A 22,539-nucleotide genomic window follows, 5' to 3' on the forward strand; every position below is an offset into this window, starting at 1 on the left:
AATGAAGGGCACAGAATGATTAAAATAGAAGTTTTTAAAAAATTGACATTCCCTGAAAACACTAGCCAAAGGAAATCTGGTATAGCTCTACAGACATCAGACAATATTGTCTTTCAGGGAATAAGCCTTACTAGAGATAAAGAGGGATGTGTCATAAGAATAAAAGTGTCAAAATACTGGGACACTCTCTTATTTCTAAATCTGTATGTACCAAATAACTTCATTTCAAAATACTATAAGCAAAAGTAGTCACAATTCAAAAGAGAAATAGAAAATCTACAAATATGGTGAGAGGCACTGTGTCTCTCTAAATTGCTGATAAATAAGAGGCAGAAAGAATGTTCTGTAAGCATTTAGAAAATCTGAACAGCATAATTAACAAACTTGACCTAATAGATATATAGATAGGTCATAGCATATATAGATGATTAAGAATACTACCTGATGATGACAGAATTCACATTCTTTCAAATGCAAAGAAAACATTTACCAAAAGTGATTATCGGGGCTTCCCTGGTGGCGCAGTGGTTGAGAGTCCGCCTGCTGATGCAGGGGACACGGGTTCGTGTCCCGGTCTGGGAGGATCCCACGTGCCGTGGAGCGGCTGGACCCGTGAGCCGTGGCCGCTGAGCCTGCGAGCCCGGAGCCTGTGCTCTGCAACGGGAGAGGCCACAACAGTGAGAGGCACGCATAACACAAAAACAAACAAAAACAAACAAACAAAAAGTGATTATCAAAGAAAGCCTGGATGATTTTTAAAAGGATTTGAATTATTCAGGATAGGTATACTGACTTCACTGAAATTAAGCTAGAAATTATTTAAATTACAATAACTAGATAGTCCATAACTGCCTGGAAATTAATTAAAACACTTGTAACTAATGTAGAGGTTAAAGGAAAGAAATACAAAAGAAAATATACATTATATTTTCATTTAAATAATAAATGAAAGCAATCAAAACGTGTGGAATTCAGCAAAATATACTCAAAGGGAAATTTGTCATACATATTGGGGAAAAAAATAGATGCCAATGATGTATTCTCATATTTCAAGCACGTAGAAAACGTGTCATATCAATCTGCCCCCAAAAAAGAAAATATTAACAAAAGAGGCATAATTGATTAAAAAGTAAACATGCAGTAAAGTAACTCAACAAAGTCAAAAGCTTAAGTGATGAAAAAATAAAAGTTTAAAACAAAATAAATCTAGTTAATCTTATCACAGAAAATAGAGATAGAAAACACACATTATTATCTGTTATAAAGAAAAAAATTACTACAGGTCTAAGATTTAAATTTTTCAGAATCAGTTTATTGGAAAAAATAAACAAAATTACTGAATAATTGCAACTTGAAATAAACCTGCCAGAAAGTAAAATCTGAATAGTTTAGTTGCCATTAAAATATTTAATCTTTTATGAAATATATTTCCACAGAGAAAATCTCAGATATCAATGTCTTCACCCACGACCTTTCCAAATCTTACACAGAAATTATTGACGTGCTAACCGAACGAAAGCATTTGGTTATACATGTAACTGATTAGTTTTGCTGAAAAATCTCCTTATGATAAAATTGTCTTGGGGGTGGTGTACAAGACAAGTGAGAAGTGCAGTAAGCAGTGTTTGGTGACATCAGCTCCATGGAGCCCCGAGGGTACATGTGCAGTGACCTGGTGGTGCCCTGTCCGGATGGCCTGATCTGATGCTCAGTTCACAGATGCTGAGGTGTAGTGATACGGTGGGGTCCAAGTGGGTGGATTAAATCTGGAACGAGGGTGATGGCATGGCAACCAACAGCCAGAGTCTTGCAAAACCTCTTCCGTTCACGGACGTCCTGGCTCAATTAACCGTATTTGATTTTGAATAAGTGTGTATAGGAAGTAAAATCAAAAGGGCCGTGATTTATTTTCAGTGAAAAAGCAGAGTGTATTTCTCACCATCTGGGTTTTCTAGCTCTTGCTTCTATAGGACTAAGTGGGGTTCACAGACCCTAGACCGTCCTGCAGCAAGCGAGAGATTTAATGGAGCAATTCCTTTCAAAGTGATCTGTTTCTGATATCATTTTCCCTTTCAGACCCTTTTTTGACTTCTGGCCTCGGAGAGATGTGAATGTCCTGACAGATAAACGAGGCAATTTCAGCATTTTTTAGACTTTTAGGCTTTTCTAGGCTTTTGATGGGTTCGCTAAAGGAGGTAAAGTGTCTTTCTGGCAGAATGCCACCATGAAAGGTGGGTTAGACAAAATCTTGCAGGAAGGGACATAGAATGCAGAGAGGGAACACCAAAGACAAACTATTTCCTTGCATTTTACCCAAGACCAGTCCTGCATGCTAGTAGTGATAATATGAACCCTAAAGCTGGTCACCTGAATATTGGTTTGTATTACGCTGTGCCTTAGTGCATTTCCTGTAGGACCCGCCTACGTGGGCGGATCTAAGGAAAAGCAAAAGGAAGAGTAAGGGATTAAACATTGTGGAAAAATCAAGTGTTTTAGTGATGAAACACAATAGCTGCTCATTCCTTTGTCCCCTCTTCCATCATGCCCAGGGATGCAAAACCTCTGAAATCTTATTTTGCCTGTATCAGTTTAGCTCTACAGTAAGAATGCCAATTATTTTTTTTCTTACTTAAGTCACTAAAAGATAAACATGTTGATTTTCACTCATTCTCCTGAGTTTCTGATAGAAATTAAAATATTGCAGAAAATTAACTAAATCTTAGGGAGTTTACACAGAATGAAGGAACCCCTTCATTCACTTATTCAAAATTATTGAATGTACTATAGCAGACAATATTCCAGACTATGGAGAGAAACCACCAAACAGAACATGACTCTTTACACACTGGAGAGATGATAGTAGAGAGAGGTTTGTTGGTTGGTCCGGGATGGGTTACACAAGAACAGTGGTGGCCCAAGGAAAGGGTCCCTTTTTCTTTGATGACAAAGTTAGCAGAGAAGGTGAGGGCATAAAAAAAATGTGAGCTTTATTATCAAACAAATCTGTATTTGATCCCTTTCCCTGTAATTCTGGGTAAATTGTTTCCAGTCTGTACAAAAATATAATAATATGTCCATTAGGTAAAATTGTAATGACAGTTTAGAAAATGGATATGAAATGTCTGACATGGAGTTAGCTCCCATGAAAAGGAGTCACTAGAATAGCGATAGAAATGGAGGATTTCTGTCCCCTAATTTCACTATTTTGGCAGCTGGATATCAAGTGCATCAAACCTGTGTACCCTCCACCTTTCATACACTGTGATCCTTGAAGAAAATGTAAGATTGCTTATATTTATATCTTTTAAAATGTTATATGTATTTTATTTTTAATTTTTATTTTATATTGGAGTACAGTTGATTAACCATGTTGTGTTAGTTTCAGGTGTACAGCTTTTATATAGAACATTTTGCCACTATCCCCAAATTGCTTGAGGTATCACTATTGAAGAATCCAAAATGTAAACTTTAAAGTTAGCAAGATATCTTGTCTAACATTTTCATTGTATCGACGATGATAGAAAGAAAATCCAAGTGTCGTGACTCTTATTGTCCTTACGTGTGTTACGACCAACAGACACCTTTGCATCAGGTGTGGGATAGCATTAGCTATGTGAGTAGAGCGTTGCTACATTGGCCTTAGGGGATTATATTTATGATATAGGCCTCATCATTTTTATATTCTAACCAATTGTTTTAATTGACTAGTTAGTCCCCTTTGTCTCATTATATAATTTGATTTAAATTCCTAACACAGTCGAAGTGGATTGTGGTTTCGGTTTCATTTTTCAATGGTGAATGTCAAAATATTATGAATCCAGAGACCAAATGAATTATATCGCTTTGTGCTAACAGCTCTTGGGACAAAACAATACAAGCTTGGCTTGGTTGTCAATCTCGGTCTCGCCGAGTGTTAGGAAGTTACACCTTGCTGATGAGAAAGTCTTTGATTAAAGGGAAGCAGCCTGCCTTTACCCACCAAACGCAGATGTGTTAGCTTATTACCGCTGCTGTAAAAGCCACCACAGTGTGGGTTAACACAGCGTGCATTTATCATCTTCCAGCGTCTCCAGTGCGGGGAGTTTGCAGGGCAGTGTTTGTTCCCTCTGGACACTCTGGGGGTCTGCGTCCTGCCTCTTCCTGCGTGTCTTGGCTCGCGACCCCTCCTCTCTCCAGAGCAGCACTGCAGCATCTTCACACCCTCACCTCTGCTTCCACTGTCGCATCTTTTTAAACTCCAACTTTCTTGCCTCCTTCTTGCAAAGACCCTCGTGCTTACAACGTGGCTACCAGCACACTGCAAAATAATACTTTCAATCTAGTCACACATGCCAAGCATCTTACTGCCACGTGAAGTAACAATCCCGGATTCTGTGGTTTAGGGCATGGGCAGCTGGTTGGGGGTGGTGATGCATGTTTCTGTCTACCGCCGCAGGAGAGCTGCATACTGGGCTGTGAAGTTGCCTTCCTGCCTTGGCTGCAGAGGGTAGGTCCAAGGTTCACCCGGAGCGGAACAGCTATTACAGAGAAGGTTTTCAAAGCTGACGTGTTACTGAAACAAAATATGCCGCTGAGGGGGCACGCCCAACATTGTGTTATTTCAACATAATGTTAAAATATTACACTTTCATCCAATTGTGAGTAAACCTTACTTAGTACCGTGAAGTTTCCACCAGATTTTGAAAAACAAATGCAGATGCTTAAAATGTATTTCAGATTCCATTCTGATAGTGATGGCATTTAAGAGAGAAAATATTCTGTCCATAAATGTTTCTCCTTTGAAGTTTTGTAAATACCCTTCCTGTGAATATCTAATAATAAAATGAAGTGAACTTTAGATGCTACCAGGCTACAAATGGTATGTGTATAACCGCGGATTAACAATGAACATATTTTGTTAGGACCGAGCATGAAGGCAGAGGTCGGAAACGAGGCAGGACATTTAAATTGATGTTGGATAAGCCACTGGTGTTTAGGTGTGAGGACCTAGGCCACAGTGGTAAAACTACGTGACACATTTAATTGGGGATCTGTATCTCTACCTCACATGGCTTTAAAAGAAGGTGGGTTAGAAAAGCAGCAGATGTCTGTGCTCAGAGGGGACCCCTGACAATATGAAGGCGTGGGACACAAGATTAGCCTGAGGGTAACTTGGTGCCTTAAGTGAGGATCTGAGACGGTTCTTCACGGAGAGGTTTGCAGCAGCAAAGGGTCAGCCTCCACATTTATATCCATCGTGTAACGTCATCTTCCGCCAGCGTGTCACCGTTTTGGCGATTGGCCATCACTGTTAGGATGAGCTAGGCTTCAGGGCTAGGATAATCGAGCTCATCAGCTAAGCCAGGATCAAGGACCTCATCCTTGACCTCACTCCATGCATTGAGTCCCTTAGACCATTAAAACTTACTGCTACCTCCATGTTTCGTCTTTAGCAGACTCCATCTTTGTCATTTTTTTGTGCTGCTTTAATTTTGGACACTCGCATTTTTTACAAATATCTTGACCTCTCACCCCTTGCACCATTCATTTTCCTCCTTCCTTCAGTTCTTCTCTTTTGCTGAAAATCTTCCAGTGGCCTTACACAGAGGGACAACGCGTCTTCTACCGGTTCTCTCTCCACCATCCTTTCCAGTAACTTCAAACTAGTTACAGATCCTTGAAAGCAGCTTGCTGTGATCTACGTCTGTCCCTTTTCAAAATCCAGTGCCAAGAACGCCCTTGACCCCTCACCATCCTGGCACTTAAGATGTGCCGTGTGGCTTGGATCAGATTTGCTTACAACACCTGTGCAGCCTCTTTTGACTGTGAACCCTCTGGGGCAGCGGCTGTGTTAGCATTTCTATATCTTGAGCGTCCGGCTCACTCCTAGTGGACAGGAGCCACTAAAGCAAGAAGTTGATAACTGGTTCTGGAATTCCTAACGGAAATTAGTTGAATGTAAATCAGATCACCATCACTGACAAGAGTTTATAATCCCTAATATCTCAGACCCACCCTTAAATGTTTTAATCAACCATTGTCCCGTATGATTTTTAGAAGCACCGAAAAGAACAGAGACATGTGTATGTATCCCCGAGTCACTTTGCTGTACACCTGAAACTAACACAACATTGTAAAGCAACTGTACTCCAATATAAAATGTTAAAAATTGCACATCAACAGATGACTGAAATCTTAAGCAAAACCATAAAAATAAACTAAAACCAAAACAAATAAAAACAGCTGACACCCACTGAGCAATGACGAGGTGCCGTGGATTAGCTCAGGATAAATGCCGCCTTGTTACGTCTCGGCGTCGCGCGGCAGGTCCTGTCACCGGGCAGCCCTCAACTCTAGCTGTGTGGCCGTCCTACAGCCTCCGGAGCTGCCCATTGGCGGCCCCCTCGGCGACTAGTAACCATGGTGACGGCGGTAGGCGAGGCCCCTCTAACCTGGAGGGTGGTGTCATTCCAGTCCAGAAACAAATCTGTGGATGCATGCCCTAGGGGACCCCTTGATGACGCACGTTGTCACAAATGCCCCGTGGAAGGCGACACATTTTCCCTCAGCCCCCAATAAGTAAGGACGGGACAAGACCACATCCTACGCTGCAAGGCTGCGTTCAACTTGCAAACCTGGGCTAGAGCAAAGGGATGGAAATTTACTAATCTAACACCTTTCCTGAAACACTAAGCACGGGAGATAGTTGCTATAGAAATGCACTGGCAGATGGATGGAATATCAATAATTCACATTAAACTGAGGAAGAATGCGGGAATGAAAGCATTCAAGAAAGCAAAAGGATTTATGGAGTTTTAGTGCACACTTTCCAGCTGAGTATCACCAGTATCAAAATTTACAAGCCCAATTGAACAGTTTTACAGACATTTCCCTAGGAAGAAGATACATCTTTAACCCTCAAATATATTGTGATGTTCAAAAAGAGACATCATAAGTTGTCGTTGTTAGTAAAAAAAAACCAAAAAACCATCACTGTAAAATTCTGACTTTTCTTTATGGCTTGTTTACCTTTTAAAGTAAAATTTTTCATTAGAATTTTAGTATTTCAGGTTTAGAATCATAAAGCTTAGGAAAATGTGTTCTAGAGATGACATTTTAATGACATTATTTGGGGTTAGAATACTGAGAGACACATTTCAATTTTTCCTTAATAATTATATTTCTAAGAATATGGGGGACAAAAGTTAGATATTTCATACCACGTGGCATGTTTGCTGGAGAATGAGTTATTTCTCTAAATTTTAGACATTTATAATCGTTTTGATACTTTTCTGTCTGTAAATTGTGTTCTTGTGGGGGGAAAAAGGTACAGGGGGTGTTGTAAGAACACAGACAAATACAAACACGGGAAGGTGACTGTGAAATACAAGGAGAAGGGAGACGCAAGGCAGATACAAGGAAGGGTATGAAATTACCTGCATTCAGTATTATACCAATCCCGAGAAGCTCACCTTGGGGCTGAGGATGTCAGTAGGTACACATCACGTTTAAATTAGCTTCCCGGCATTCCGCCTTCAGAGGTAACGTGCTGGACGGAAAGAACGTGGGCAGCCCGAGTCTCCATCGGAAGCACAGTAGCCATCTTAAGGGCTAATAGCTATGTTGATTTGGAAACAATTGGAATTCTTTCTTATTACAGAGCAGTCTTGCTCAGTTAAATGCATCATTATTATGTGCTCCATTTACCTACATAAAAATTTGAGTTAACTTGACTTGTCTTCTTTTTAAAAGGATTTTGGAATATATGTTGCTTTAGATGTTTGTCTTTGGGGGTGTAGAGACCCTGCAAGCTAGAATCTTTTGACCCTAGTCAGTTAACTTAAACAGGTTAAACAGGTATCTATGCAGGGAGATATCTGATGGTGCCTAAGTCTCCAAGATCAGATACTTTCTAGTTTCTGAGGTCTTCTAAAAATCCAAATGATTTCAGCATTGCTTCCCTTGCATGATGTATTTATTACTCATTTATATTACAACATCCTTACCTTATTTGTATAGACCTATTTCCTAAAAGAAAGACTTCATTAAGTTAAAATAATGAGTCCGTGTGACAGTTCTTTACATCACTATAATTAAGTAGCATAGAAGGCTCTTTCAAAAGACCATGGAGCATTGCGTACCACCCCCCCCCCACACACACACACACAGGGCTGGAGGCAGTAATGTCTGGAGAGAGAGCAGGGGCTGAGCCATGCAGGGTGGAGAGGATAAGCTGGATGCCCGGGGATGCACGGTGCACGGCTGACGGTCCAGGTGATGAGCAGGAAGGTGCAGGATCAACGGTTTGAGCAACAGACTTTAGTTTACAGTAAGTCATTTAAGGAAAATCAAGAGGAACTCTACGCTAAGGAAACAAAAGAGGAAACTTTAAGCATCAAATATGCCACAGATGCGATGTCCTTTTACTCTATGTGGAGATGCCTGTGGTCAAAGCCAGGACCCAGTGGAACTCTGAAACTGGAGGAAAGTCACCAGGCACACGTATCTATTGATGGGTAATGATGCGGGGGGGGGGAGGGGGCTGTTGTTCGGTGTGGGCTGACTCTTCTGGTGGTAGTGCAGGTGCATTTTCCAGAAAACATCTCAACATTTAGTAAACAAATGCCAAAGTTGAAAAATCCTCCAGTACGTGGCTTTGAGGACCAGTGTCTGTGAGGGTATGCAAGTGATGCAATTGGAAATATTGCATAGATAGCTTTTGACTGTCTTCTCCTTACAGTACCATGGTGGCTTCTTTCCACCCATAAGTATGGTCAATGTTCTTAGTCGTACAAGAGCCCTGGGTGGCAGTACAGTCCGCACAGAGGCCCAGCGTGTGATCCCTCATGGTTCAATCTGGACAGGACTTCTCCTCAGGATCCTGGATAAAAATAAGTGTTCGGCTGAGCTCTTTTTAAAACATTTAATCATGCTAGTGTTCTCACCATGGTTTCTCACTTGTAATAGATATATATATGCCAGTTTTGTCTTACCTTACGATTTTATCCTGTCTGCTTACCATTTTAACCAGACTACTATCAGAGAACAAGCTAACCCATTAAAATAAAACTTTCTTAATTTTGACACAACATGTAAAGTGCCTGGAGAACCTCATGTAATTCGATGCATCCCAGACTTCTTCCAGTAAAGAGCTGCTGGAAAAAGCAGCCTTTGTCTGTGGAGATAGAAATGAAAACAACACAATTTACACACTTGTGTAAGAAGTTGATATCTGTGTTGGCATTGAAATGCTCACATGGACCAAAATGTACTATGACGATGATTAAAATTTAACAATCTCGTGGATTAAATTTGGTGTAAGTTATTACTGTGTATTTGTAGTGACTATATTCTTCCGTAGCGTTCAAAATACATTAGCTGAGTAATGCTTTCATTTACGTTGGCGCTTTTTGGAATTGTGGTTATAGTGTTTCACGGGTGTGGGCTTTTGAGTTGTTTTCGTTTTCGACAGCTTTTCAGCACATGTGTTATGACTGTGTTTGTATCTATGTTGAGCAAGTTAACTATTCATTGTTTACAAAAAATATAGATTTTTTTTTACATTTAAAATTAGAAAAAAATATCAAAATATGAACCTCACGTAGCCTATTAAAACATAATTTAATTCACAAACATTTTACATTTTAGGGCATTTGTAAAGCCGATGCAGTTGCCCTCAGAGGGCAGATTATTGTGTCTGATAATTTTGTCCTCAATTCAACTCAAGTGAGTTAAACAATTGGGTGAAACATTTCGTGAATAGTTTGCAATGAGGCCAGGAATAAATACGTACATATGTCATCAGCTGTCTGCTCTGTACATGTCACTGTGCCGGTGTTGCAGTGATACCAGTACAGTGATCCTTCTCAAGATCCCACAAGCTGATGGGAACCTATGCAATGAAATCTGGCCGTGTGACGTCACCTCCCACCATCACACAGAGGTGAACAGTGATAAGAAGCACAATTAAGTTTGGTGAGGATTTAGTGAAGTGAGAACTAATTTTAATGATGGAATCAGAAAAGACTTTGTGAAGGAGGCATTTTGTTGTGTCTTAAGGATGGTTAGATTTGCATAAATAGGGATGGAAATTAGAGGCGGATGCGTACCAATTTTGAGGAAGTATATAATCAAAGTAATTAACGTGGACCATTTTGGAGCATGTATGGATAGCAATAAACAATTGAGAATAAGAACATGGGGCATGAGGTGGACAAAAAGCAAGCATATGTAGAATCCGTAAACACTAGTTACCATAACAATAGCAGCCGAAAAGATTTAAGAATTAACATGAAGAATAAATATTAGAATTTTTTAAGGCATATATAAAAATCGTGTTAACTCCTCAAATGTTGTGACATATATATATTATTGACTTTTGAGAGTTTGATGGATTTTATTAACGTATTCCAATGTATATTGTTAAATAACATTAAATGCATAATGTTCTCTTACAAAATACACCCAACTTAATATTTAGCAATTATAAACTCAGCAATATTTTACTTTTTAATTACCTTGTGATTTTTTTACAATAAAAATCAGCACATATTTACTGATGAGCTTCCATGTCTCAGATCCTGGAATGAGCTCTTGGGTGGGGCTGAGAACAGGATCCCGCCAGTAGGTCCTAGGCACCAGCTGGAATGGTTCCTATCACTACAGAAACCCCCCTTTCCTGTGTGTATACATATTAGAATAAAGTTTTGTTTTTCTTTTATTTTAGGCTAACGTACCTGAAACTGGATAATAATTTTGAGGATGAAACCTTCTGTGACAAAGGTACTTGTCTGTTTCACTTATTATTGATAAGAAACTGATGCAGATGAAAAAAATAAGTTCCAGCAGGTTATTGGGGTCCATGTGTGCAATGGTTAAATATCCCACAAGTGGCATTTCCCATCCACCACATAAAATGGATGTGTTTTCTGATTCAGTCCTCAAATTGTGAGTCTAACACAATGTTGATTAAGGAATATCACTCAAAGATGCTATCGAATTAGAATTTCCATGGTCCAGGAAGGCGGCAGTGTATTTGAGTCCATTTGGGGGCTCACGTGTATGTCTTGTATGTTTGGTGATCTTTGAAGCTTTGGAAAAAGAATATACCTCCAGACTTTTCATAAAACATGTCCAGCTGTCTTCACTGTTCTTGTCTGTTAACCTACGTGTGTGTGTGTGTGTGTGTGTGTGTGTGTGTGTGTGTGTGTGTGTGCAGGAGTGAAAAGGTGAAGGGGTGGACATCTGTGCAAGGATGCAAGAGTGTTAGCAAATTAGATCCGTGGGGTACCGATCATCCAGTGGATATTTAGCAAACCATTATACGGCTCAATCCTGCCCATCTCAAGGCGTAAGGACGTGCATCTTGGTCAGGCCCTTTGCCCCAGGGTAGACTTCGGATTCCCCAGAGGCCCACTTTAGGCTCTTGTTAGTGTGCTGATCTCTCTGCTGGGGTGTCAAGACTCAGAGAAACAATCACACTCCACATTTGACGGCCTCTGCTTCAGTCTGATGCGTGGACGGTTTCGTGGCTGTCCTGTTTCCACATACTATTGAAATACTTCATCCTTGATGAAACATTTGCTGACCACACGACCCTCATTCATACAGACCTAACCACTCTTCTCTTTTCTGCCTCTCAGGATTCTAAATGTTACCATCCTGCTACATTTTGTAGACTTTATGCAGTTAATGGCTCTCCCTTCTGTTGGGTTGTGCACCTGGAAAATTCAGGAATTTTGCTTTAGTAACCTCTGTAGGTCTGTACCTGGGACAGAATAAATTAATGGATAAATATGTGGTTTGTGGAGGTATAAAATATTCCGGTCACAAAATACTTTTGCGTTCAACACTCTTTCAGAAGTCTTGTGTCCCCGTATATCCACGTGTGCCTGCGGACACTCCCATTGCTGCTAGTATGTTAGTCCATGAGGGCAGGGTTTCCTTTTCTTGAGACCATAAGCTATATTTCATACAATGCCATACATACTTCATAATGTTTAACACAGGGCTTTTCACACTGTAGCTGCAAAGTAAATATTTGTTGATTATTTGGCCCCCAAATCAAGAAGAAATGTTAGTATTAAATGGAAGAAATATACTCTCCAGCTCTCTACTTTCACTAATTGGAAGAGGAGATTCCCAAACTAATACCAGTCCAGTGTTGGTAAAGCTTGGTGATAAAACTGCCAGAGAATCTGAAGCACTGTAGGTCCCAATTCTTGAGAATTGACCTTGCAGGACAACCCATTCAGAATCATATATAAGAACCTTTCTCCTTTTTTTCATAGTAAATTTCTATAATTTCTTTGCTAAATTCTCCTTGAAATAGTGTGTGTGTTTAAATTAGCGTTTGTGTATGGCAGTGCTTTTCTGGCCTAGGTCGTTAACTCAGGTGATGACCTATCTTCTCAATGGATGTGAAACCAAGACTACAGACACTTGTAAGTGTAGAATTTCTCCTTTACTGGGATATGCACTTGACAGTTGCTTTGACTCCAGAAGTTAAACTTTGCTTTACACATTGTATTTTCAGTTCTCTTGAGTTATTTCTCATCCGTTACTGCTTCCATCTTGGTATGTTGTCATTTAAATTTGCTTGCATTTTAAATTCCTGTCAGTAAACTTCAGGGAAAGAACACTGACTGTTACTTGTGTGTTCATGTTTGGGGAAGAAGGACTACTGAAAAATATTCAAGTACTCGTTCAGTCAGTAAATATCCGTGCTTATTGGCAACGTGCTGCCAATAGCCAAGAGAACATGGACCCTGAACCCAGGTGCTCAAAACCTGCTGGGATTCAGACAATTAAAAATGTCTTTCAAGACTTTGGATCAGGAGTTAGACCGAGCAAATGCTAGAACGACTCCTGTCTGAATCCACCTTCCTTCCCCTTAGAAGACACACACACACGCACACACACACACACACACACAAAAATATATAAAAACACTCAAAAGCAAGATTGTGTCCACAACAATAAAGAAACCAAGAGCAACATGCTGTGTAACTCACTAGGGGACTGGAAATACAGAGAGACCTTAGGGTGTGTGGAGCTTTGGTGCTTGTTTACTGGAGTGACTTTGCATCCAGGGGCCATGTGGAGAGGAGCTTGAAGTGGGCTTCAGGTGTGGAGCAGGAAACCACGATGGACCTAATGGCCTCTGTCTACCCTGTCAGAGCCATCGCCTGATTGAGCCAAGGCTGTGAGTAGAAATATCAATACAATCATCCGCGGAGAAACTAGAACTTTGAGACAGTGTTGCGAGTATGTCCAAAGGCGAACCAGCCGCGCCACACCAAGTCAGCCTTGGTTTCATACACGCGGTTCCTGGGCTTGACCATCCAGGTTGCATAGAGAGCGAAGCTCCTCGTTGCCAAAGAGAAAGGGATGGACCTCTCACGAGATCCCTAGTGATTATTCCAACGCCAGTCATTATTGCTGGAGAGCTTTGCTTTTTTCACAATGAGTCTTCTTTCTGCTTGGAACAGAGAGATGTCTTCCTAAGAGAGTCAGTCTCTTGGACGATGATTGACAGCCTTAGTTATCCTTTTTCCTCAAACAGGAGGAGGAGGACACAGTCTGGATGGGGCGGGGCAGGTGTTGCCTGAGATGACAGTTTCCTTCGCGCACTTCGTTGTTCCCACGCCAGGGCTGAGGCGGGCGCAGCGTAAAGGGGTGGATCTCCCACAGTCAGTCTCTGAGTCACTACTTTTCAGTTAGGAAGATGGGGGCTCCTAAGAACAGCTTACCTTAACCTCCTCAAACTCCTTGCCCTGAGTTCTTTGCGAGTTTGTATTGAAGTTATGTTATTTTTTTTTAATCATTTTAAAGCAAAGCTATATTTATGATATTTATCCATTGTGAAGTGTGTATGTACATCCCTATCAGAGAGAGAAGACTTTATTATTAAGACATTAGCTGAGGCTCCCTCTTGAATATCATGAACAGAGCAGGCATTTCATAAATCACCTTTGTGACTGAAGGTAACGTACAGTGAGAAAAAGTCAAAGTGCAGTCGAGCGTGGGCTTTGTCTATTTTTGCACTGGTCAGTCTCTCCTACCTAGAAAGATGCCAGGCGCGGAGTAAGCACTTGGTAAACACTGTGGGAAGAAGGAAGGAAGGAGGAGAAAAAGAAGGCGGGGGGGGGGATTGGCTGGAAGTGAGCCTCTGAACCTCCCATGTACTCATCATGAGCTTCCTGTGAGGTCCGTTTCCATGGTCTGTTTCGTCATGGGCACTTGATGCTGTTGCTTGTACCCATCTGTATGGAGCACGTGTGAGAGGGTCACGTGTAGATTTCTCGAGGGCTGGTTTGGAGATGATGACTTGTGGCCGCACTAATGAGAGGTACCGCGTGTCAGTCTCTCCAGGGGCAGGAAGGTTAATTTGGCCGGAACTGCATCCCACCCCTGCATCCACTTAATAATGGCCCTGCCTCAGGATGGCTAGGAGATAAATGAACTGAATTGTGATAGAAGGAGAGCTTGTGATGATGCCAGAAAGTGAGACGATCCATAGGATATTAATACTCCAAGCAATCTCTCTTGACTCTAAGCAGAAAATAATTTTGAATTAAACTTTGTAGGAATGATCTTCATGAAAAGTGTTTGGGGGATAAAACTGATCTTCTCTCCTGTTTCCTCAATGCTTGATGGCAGTTGCACAGGCTTAGATTCTTTATATAACGAACATATCGGCTGTTCCCAAATAACTAGTGCTTATATTTTTTTGGAAGAATAAAGTTCAGGAAAATGGTAACTTAACGCTAGACAATTTTTTCCCCTTATATTGGCTTGGATTTCTCCTATAAAATACTTAGTATCTCTTTGCTAAGTTTACTGGTGATGTTTTAAGAAACAATGTTGCTTTTTCAGTCATGGCTCGGTCAGGAGGAGACCATTTTCCAGAACATAGATAAAACGCATAAAAACGTGCCACGGTTGTCAGGTTTTCTTCCTGACAAACTGTGCAGCAGTTTGATTGAATTTCTTACCCTTTTACGCGATTAGATTCTAAACTTCGGTGGGAGACTTCAAGCCTCCTTCCTAGACAACAGTGGCTAAGGTAACCTGCTGGCTACGATGTGGGGAAGGGGGTCACACACCCACAGGGGTGGCTGGTGGCGCAGAAAAGGGGGGCGTCCGAATGGAAAAGTGATAATGCCACAGTCCAAGATCGAAAATCGATTAAGGGCTTTATTCATTCTTCACATATTAACAACATGTCTTCTAGGCACCAGGAACCATGCTCGTTATCAAAACTGAAAATAAAAATAGGAGACGCTTGACCTTTGAGGTGCCCACACGCCTGTAAGAGATGAAGTATGTAAACAAAACAAAGAACTGATACTAATTTATAGCAGTGCTGGAAATAGCAACACAGGGGTCAGATGGGTAACTCGGTGAAGACAGAGGAGAAGACTTTCACCTTTGCTGGGGAGAGGAATGTGAGCAACATTTCAGTAGTGATGAGAAAATTACCGGGACGACGTGGAAGGACATTCCAGATGGAGAGAAAAGACCGTGCAAAGCGGTGAGAGTGTAGTGCTGGGGAAACACAGGTGTCCCGGATCAGACCGGGCGAGGAGGAATCCAGGACGCAGACGCCAGGCTAAGGAGCTTAGAACTGTCATCGAAAGAACCAAGAGCCTAGGAAGGAGGTCTAAAATGGGTCATGATGTGATCTGCTTTGCGTTCCAGATCACTTTGCCCGCAGGTGGACAGTGCGATGGAGATGAGGAGGGTGAATACACAGAGGACAGTTAGGACCTGAGGTAGAGCCAGAAGGTCTCAGGGCAAGAGTATTTAAGAAATGACCTCAACGCTATTTCAGGTTCAGACTCACAGGCTGGCACTTCCATAGTGAACCCTCCAGCGACCACCTGCTAGTCAAGAAATAATAATTTCTCCAGATTAAGATTTTTTTCAAGTATCCTGATCAAATAGTAAATCAACAGTAATATAACAAATGAAAGATGAGCTTTAGCAGATCATCCAAATTTTGTTCAACCTGACACCAGAAATGTTGTCTGTAATGTTTCCCTTTTGAAGAGATGTATTCTGTGCACAGCCTCAATCCGCACTGTGCCGTTTAGGGTACCCTGGTTGCTGGTAGCTTCAGTGTCCCATTGTGAAAGGAAGTGTAGAAGCATAACATTTCAGGATGTTTACTACAATGTCCAGTCTATATTATAGTCATTAAATTATAAAACACATTTCCAAAGTTACGTGATTTGAATGCTATCGAGAAGAAAGTTGAAAAGGGTTTGCATGGGAACTTCAGGGAAGCTCACTTTCTCTCCAGATCAAGACTCAGAACTTGAACTTGCTTCCAGACACCTCTTAAAGAACGTCGTGGTCTCTGGATCAAAACTTCATACGATGGAGATTACTCGTACCGACTCTGCGCACTGACTTTACCATAAGACTCAACAGCAGCAGAGCTCTGGCAGGTGGTGATTCTGTGTGGCGAGGTCATGGGCATTCATAGACTGATGGACCTTAGGGTGATTGGGTTCCTTTGTCACACTGTCCTCATCACCGCCAGAAGACTGCCTGTTAAAGTAGATGTTCTAGCACTTGGACTATTCTAGTTAGAGAAACATGAAGAGTCAATAATGTGTTTTGTTATGTAAGTGTAACAGAGTCCTGACAATGAGTGAGTCTCTGTTCTTGTTTTCTGTGTGTGGGGGTGGGTGGGTGTGTGTTTTAGTCAAATGCAGGTATGTCGATGGCCTCTCCCATGGGAAGCTTTCCCAGCTCTCCCCAGCAAAACCTTCCTTATGGTGGGAGAACCCAGCACAGACCTTGAGCATGTAGTTTACCTGGTTTTGTTGTAGCTCTCTTTTCTTGGTCTGTTTCCTCTAACTTACCGTGAGCCTTCACGTGGAAGCACACGGTGCCTTTTTCTCTGCCTGGAGCCCCTGGCGTTGAGATCTTCCCACAGGATGTATCAATAGGCACTTGCCGATTGATGTTATGAATAGAATGTATCCATACCTTTAAAAGTCCTTGGGCATTAAAATACCTGATTATTAGGAAACAAATAATCTGAAAGATTTATTAATTCTCCAAATGACAAAATACATTATTAGACTGACTGAGCTGTAAATTACGATGCTAAGGTCTTCTGGACAGTGAAATATTAAATGAAAAGAAATCTGTCTCATTAACTATAATTTCTAAGATAATGGACTATAACATATGAATCATTATTCCAGAAAGAGACCTAGAAATTGTTTCCTAAAAATATCAGTAATAGCCTTTATAAGCTAAAGACCAAACCAAACCAGAAACTCTCATCTTACTGTTACAGGATCCCATGGTGCAGCCTCAGCACCACTCATTACAGCCCTTGTATCGTAACACAGGCAGCTTCAGCAAACCAGAGATGGACACTTAATCTAAATCAAAAGATAAAATACTTTCTGATTATTAAAAGTTAAAATTATTGGCAAAAAATAATGGCTGGAAATTGATATGATCAAATTATATAACATTATAAAGGGAGGAAATTGAGCTGCTTTTTTCTTAATCAAAAACCCAGGGATACTGGAGAATCTTTGAAACTTGAAAGAAGTAGTTTTTAATATATATTGAAAAAGATTTACAAATTAGATTAAGAAAAAGAGGCATGGAGCCAACAAAAGTCCAGTGGAGGACAGAGCAACAAACAGGTAGTTTCAAGATGTTTTTAGATTCTTCCCTAGACTCTGAGTAGTTGTCAAATGAAGATACATTCATTTATTTATTTATTTTTTGCCGTACGCGGGCCTCTCACTGTTGTGGCCTCTCCCGTTGCGGAGCACAGGCTCCGGACACGCAGGCTCAGCGGCCACGGCTCACGGGCCCAGCCGCTCCGCGGCACGTGGGATCCTCCCGGACCGGGGCCCGAACCCGCGTCCCCCGCATCGGCAGGCGGACTCTCACCCACTGCGCCACCAGGGAAGCCCGAGATACATTCATTTAATGATACACTTCTAACTTCACCCAAGAGAGTTTCATCCACCTTGGTCCCATAAAGTCCTTTGGTGCCACTGTATGAGGTAGCCCTGGCTTTATCAATATAGCTTGTCTTATAGATTATGTAGTACAGGCCTGGGAATAAAACAGCTGGTAAGTCATGGTTCGTATGAACTCTGGGTGGATGGTGAGTCGAGGTTTGCGTGAACTCTGGGTGGACCAGAGGTGGACAGTTGATGCTCTCTGTCAAGCTCCGTGCGGAGGAAGATGTCACTTTCAATTTCTGGAGTGTGTGCATCTACAAACACAGTATCGTCACGCTCATCTCGCCATTCAGTGTAATTTCTCATCTTCTGTAAAGTAATGAAAGCTGCCAGGCCAAGGGCATCACGGGACTGACAGTGCACAGCCAGTGCTCGTTTCAGAGAGGGTTCTCTTCTCTCGTTTAATGACGGGGCACAAGGTGACTACTCTCTAATGTGCCTGAAAGAAATGTTCATTCACTCTCACAGCACCTTGTGTCTCATACTATCCGAGCTAGAAAAGCAATTCTGTTGTTAAAAAAGCCGCTGAAACACAGGAAAATAAAAGGAAACATATTCAACTCTTTTAGAAAGATAAATCCCAGTACTAATAAGCCAGCAGAATACCATTGCTGAAGGTCACCTAAAGAAGGAGAAATGAACAGGGATAAAATAGTCCAGTCAACAGAAACAGAGAGATAGCAGAAATGTACTATTCAAGAGTAATCTAAAATGATCAAGCTGGTATAAATAATAAAGAGAAGGAAGTTGGAAGCTGGATCTGACAGCATGTTTTTTAGAGGTGATTGAATAACTGAAATCAGAGTGATATAGGGATGCCAACAACAGAGTTCAGTTTCTTAATTAAAGCAGAAGTTTTTTCTGGACTGAGAAACTACTATCCTCAAAAATCCGTCCCTTCTGTGCAGTTTTGCACACCCGGGATGTGATGCTTGAGATGTGCCTGGACAGCAGCTATTTTCCTTTGTAGATTTAAGTTGAGGTCCCGCTAAAGCAAGACCCTAAATTGCTACCCTACTCTTTTAAAGAAGGCAGTGCTGCCCTCCAAAACCTTAATATACGTGGGTATAGTCAAGAATGAGTCAGATACGAATTCTCTATTTGAGTTGTGTTGTTTGGCACATTGATGTGAAGGAAATAGTGACCTGTGAGCCTGGGGGGACGTGAGCCCCCAGAGAAGCTCACGGGGTGTCTGTATCTCCTCTGCTCCCATGGCGCTCGGGTCCCTTGTATATAGCATCTATCACATGGTTACAGTCATTGTTTTAGTCCTTTTTAACAAAACACATAGAAAAACAGTAAAAAATGAAAAAGCACATTATATAAAGAAAAATTGTTACATTTATTATTTATATTCTTGTCTCTCTCACTAGATTGTGAGAACTATGTTTCATTTATCATTTTTTCAGCACCTGACATAGCTATTGGCTTACACTTGGCACTTTATAAATTATTATTGAATAAAGTGTGTGAATATCTTGGATTTAGGTTGATTTTCAAACCTGTGTAGGGCCTTATAACTCGTTACTCTTAGGAATTTTCAGCAAATGACTAAGGTAGGTTCTAAAGTGTTTTAGAGATGACAACAATTTGAGTGTTTTGTCCTTTCAAAATAGTGTTTGTAGTATTGTAGACTGATGCTTGCATTTAAGATGTTTCCAAGTTTGAGGGTAATAAGGAAAATCAGGGAAGTGAGGAGGAGAATTCAGAGGAAGAAGAAATAGAAAATTAAGATCAGATGAAAACTGTAAATTCATCACGATCTGCCACAATTATGGTTAAGACTAAAGGTCACACATACATTAATATATTCATTCACTGATCCATTCATTAATTCAATAAGTGTCATGTCAAGCATTGGGTGTATGTTCTGGGCATGGGAACAATGGGAAACAAGAAAGACCGAGCCTGTCTTAAGGCTTAGGGGTGGGATGGTGTTAGGGAAAGCCCAGGGAAGGGGCTCCAAACCTTGCATTTGATGATTGTAAGAAGGTGTCCAAGGCACAGAACAAGAAAAAAATTAAAATACGCTAATATGCAGAGGTAAGAGATACCCTGTACTTTCAAAAAATCGAAGGGTGTTTACATGCTCTTTTGCATAGACTATAAATTCTTATCTAGGAAACAAAAATACTCTTCAGAAATTTGTGGATATATATCAAACTGCACGTCACTTGAATTCTCCTACTTTTAGTAAGGTTTTCTTTCTGTCCTTCCTTTTCCCCTCATTTTTCTTTCCTCCTCCCTCCCTCCCATCCTTCCTTCTCAAACAGTACCTGAGTTTTGTGACATCTCAAGCAAGGAAGGTTAACAGAATGCTATATGGTTTGCGTGACCTGTTTTATTATATACATATTCTTAAACTTAAATGAAAAGACATATTTCTCATCTTGATTCCTCTCTTGTGTATACCAAATAGTGTAATCTTTCTCTAAAGCATGTGGCCAGAGGGCATAAGCTGAGCTCAGAGTAGTAGGACAAAAGCTAACATGATAGTCTCTGCCCGAGCTGGAGAGATGGGTGGCGAGGAACAAAGTTAAACTGTGTTGTCAGGAACCCCAGGAGTATTACAGCTATTCCGCCTGGTTCTGTAAGAGACCACAGTTCAAAGTAAGCATGAGTGACCTACAGATTTTTCTGACAGTTTGTTTCTAAACATGGGATAGAATGAATGACTCAGCTGTTGTAATAATCAAGGCTTTTTTCATCCAACCAATAGCCTTGCTTCCTTATACTTTTCTTTTGAACCTCTGCCTTTTTGCCATATGGTAAACAACTAAAAAAATCAGAAGTGTGGGGCAAATATGGATCACAATGATCATTTACTATGTCAACTTAATTTATTTTTGCAGAAAAGATCATTTCATGCTGGTTAAAACAAAAAATCAGTTACTCCACTCAGTACTTAATTTCAGAGGCTCGCATAAATAAGGTATTCCTTCTAAGTTACTAAGTGTCACACCCCGTTCCTAAAATAATTTCCAGAAGCAAAAAGGGGCTGTCCTGGAAGAATTTAATTTTGAAAGGAGCCCAGCTCCCTCAGCACGGTTCCCAGTGGAAGCAGTTGTGCATGATGTACGTTGACTTCCAAAATGGTCCTACCTCTGAAGATTTGTAGTTGGTTCCATAATATGCATTTTAATGATTGTCCTTCCAGGAGCATCCTCTAGAAGAATGGGTATAAATCAGGCAGCCCAATAACTCCCTGAAATTTTATGCCAACTTTTATGATTGTGACATGCACAAGTTTCAACAAAGAATGTCTCTGTTTTCATCAGATTCCTTCAAGGGTCCATGACCCCTCAAATGGTTAAAACTCTTTGGGGGAATTAATAGTTGTTTCAAAATCAAATGGGAAAAAAAATCAAATGGAAACTTGAAGGTGTTTATTTTCAGATACCAATCTCATCCATCACAGATAATCAGCAAGCATGACATTAGAAGGTCACCGCCTGCTGTAGTTAGCAAGGCCTCTTTGGAGGAAATTGTGTTTCATCCTTAACTTTTCTACCCATGGTGGAGAAAGACATTAAAGTCCCAAGCTTGCTTCATTTCTCTTCAAGCATCAGGATTTTATCCGAAAGCCTTAGACCAGAACTGATGATACCAGTGACACAACATGATTTCTTCAGTTAATACTCCTTAGGAATAGACTGCTTCCTGGTGTGATTTGCACACTTGTGCTAGGATTTGAAGGCTACATCTGCAATAGGAGGTCATAACACATCTGCTTCCACAAGCCTTGAGCATGCAAGAGGACACTTGGGAAGTCCCCTTTGCAATTAAATGTTTTTCTGTTGGCCAAAATTAGGTGACATAGAACTCCTCAAATGCCTAAATTATTACTGAGGCACTGACTTAAAGAGAAGCCTTCCTACTGAGTTCTATCTGTTGGAAATAGAAAGAAGGGCTCCTAGAAACTTGTTGCATTGATTCTGCCATATTAACAGCAACGTTAAAAACATATATCAAGTGGTTACTGAAAATACACGCTCTTCATGTCTTCTTAGTTCAGATGTTGCCTTATTAGGGGCAAATAAGGTAATTTACAAAAATTCTTAACATATAGAACTGTGTCTCCGACATGAATTATTGCCCTTGAAGAAAGTGGTTTGATTGGTGATTCCTGTTAAGAGTTAAGTTGTGTCCCCCAAAAGACTGGTTGAAGTCTTAACTCTCAGAATTATGGGGGAGGCATTGAATGCACACCTCAGATGGTGACCTTATTTGGAAATAGGATCATCGTAGAGGTAATTAGTTAAGATGGGGTCATATTGGAGTAGGGTGGGCCCTTGATCCAATGTGGCTGTTGTCCCTATAAGAAGGGGAGTGACACAGGCACAGACACCAGGGAGAAAGCCGTAGCAGCCGAGGCAGAGGTCGAATTGCTGCAGGAGCAGCCCAGGAACATCAGGAGTTGGCCCAACCACCGAAGCTGGAGCAAGCAGAAAAGGATGGTCCTCGCAGTTTTCAGAGGGAGTATGACTCCGCCCACACGCTGACTTCTAACTTCTGGCCTCCACAGCTGTGGAACACACTCCGTTTCTGTCAT

The 22,539-nt window shown here is 41.0% G+C and overlaps 1 long non-coding RNA gene across 1 annotated transcript in view; it reads left to right on the plus strand.

The window, feature by feature from the left end:
• The window catches only part of LOC136794633 (uncharacterized), a 232,151-nt gene that overhangs the window by 148,702 nt on the left and 60,910 nt on the right, over positions 1–22,539 (plus strand). The window contains exon 3 of the long non-coding RNA XR_010841705.1: positions 10,706–10,761. This is a non-coding gene — a long non-coding RNA (uncharacterized lncRNA). The remainder of the gene's footprint in view (positions 1–10,705; positions 10,762–22,539) is intronic.

Source organism: Kogia breviceps, chromosome 8, assembly GCF_026419965.1.
Source record: "Kogia breviceps isolate mKogBre1 chromosome 8, mKogBre1 haplotype 1, whole genome shotgun sequence".
Lineage (NCBI taxonomy): Eukaryota > Metazoa > Chordata > Mammalia > Artiodactyla > Physeteridae > Kogia > Kogia breviceps.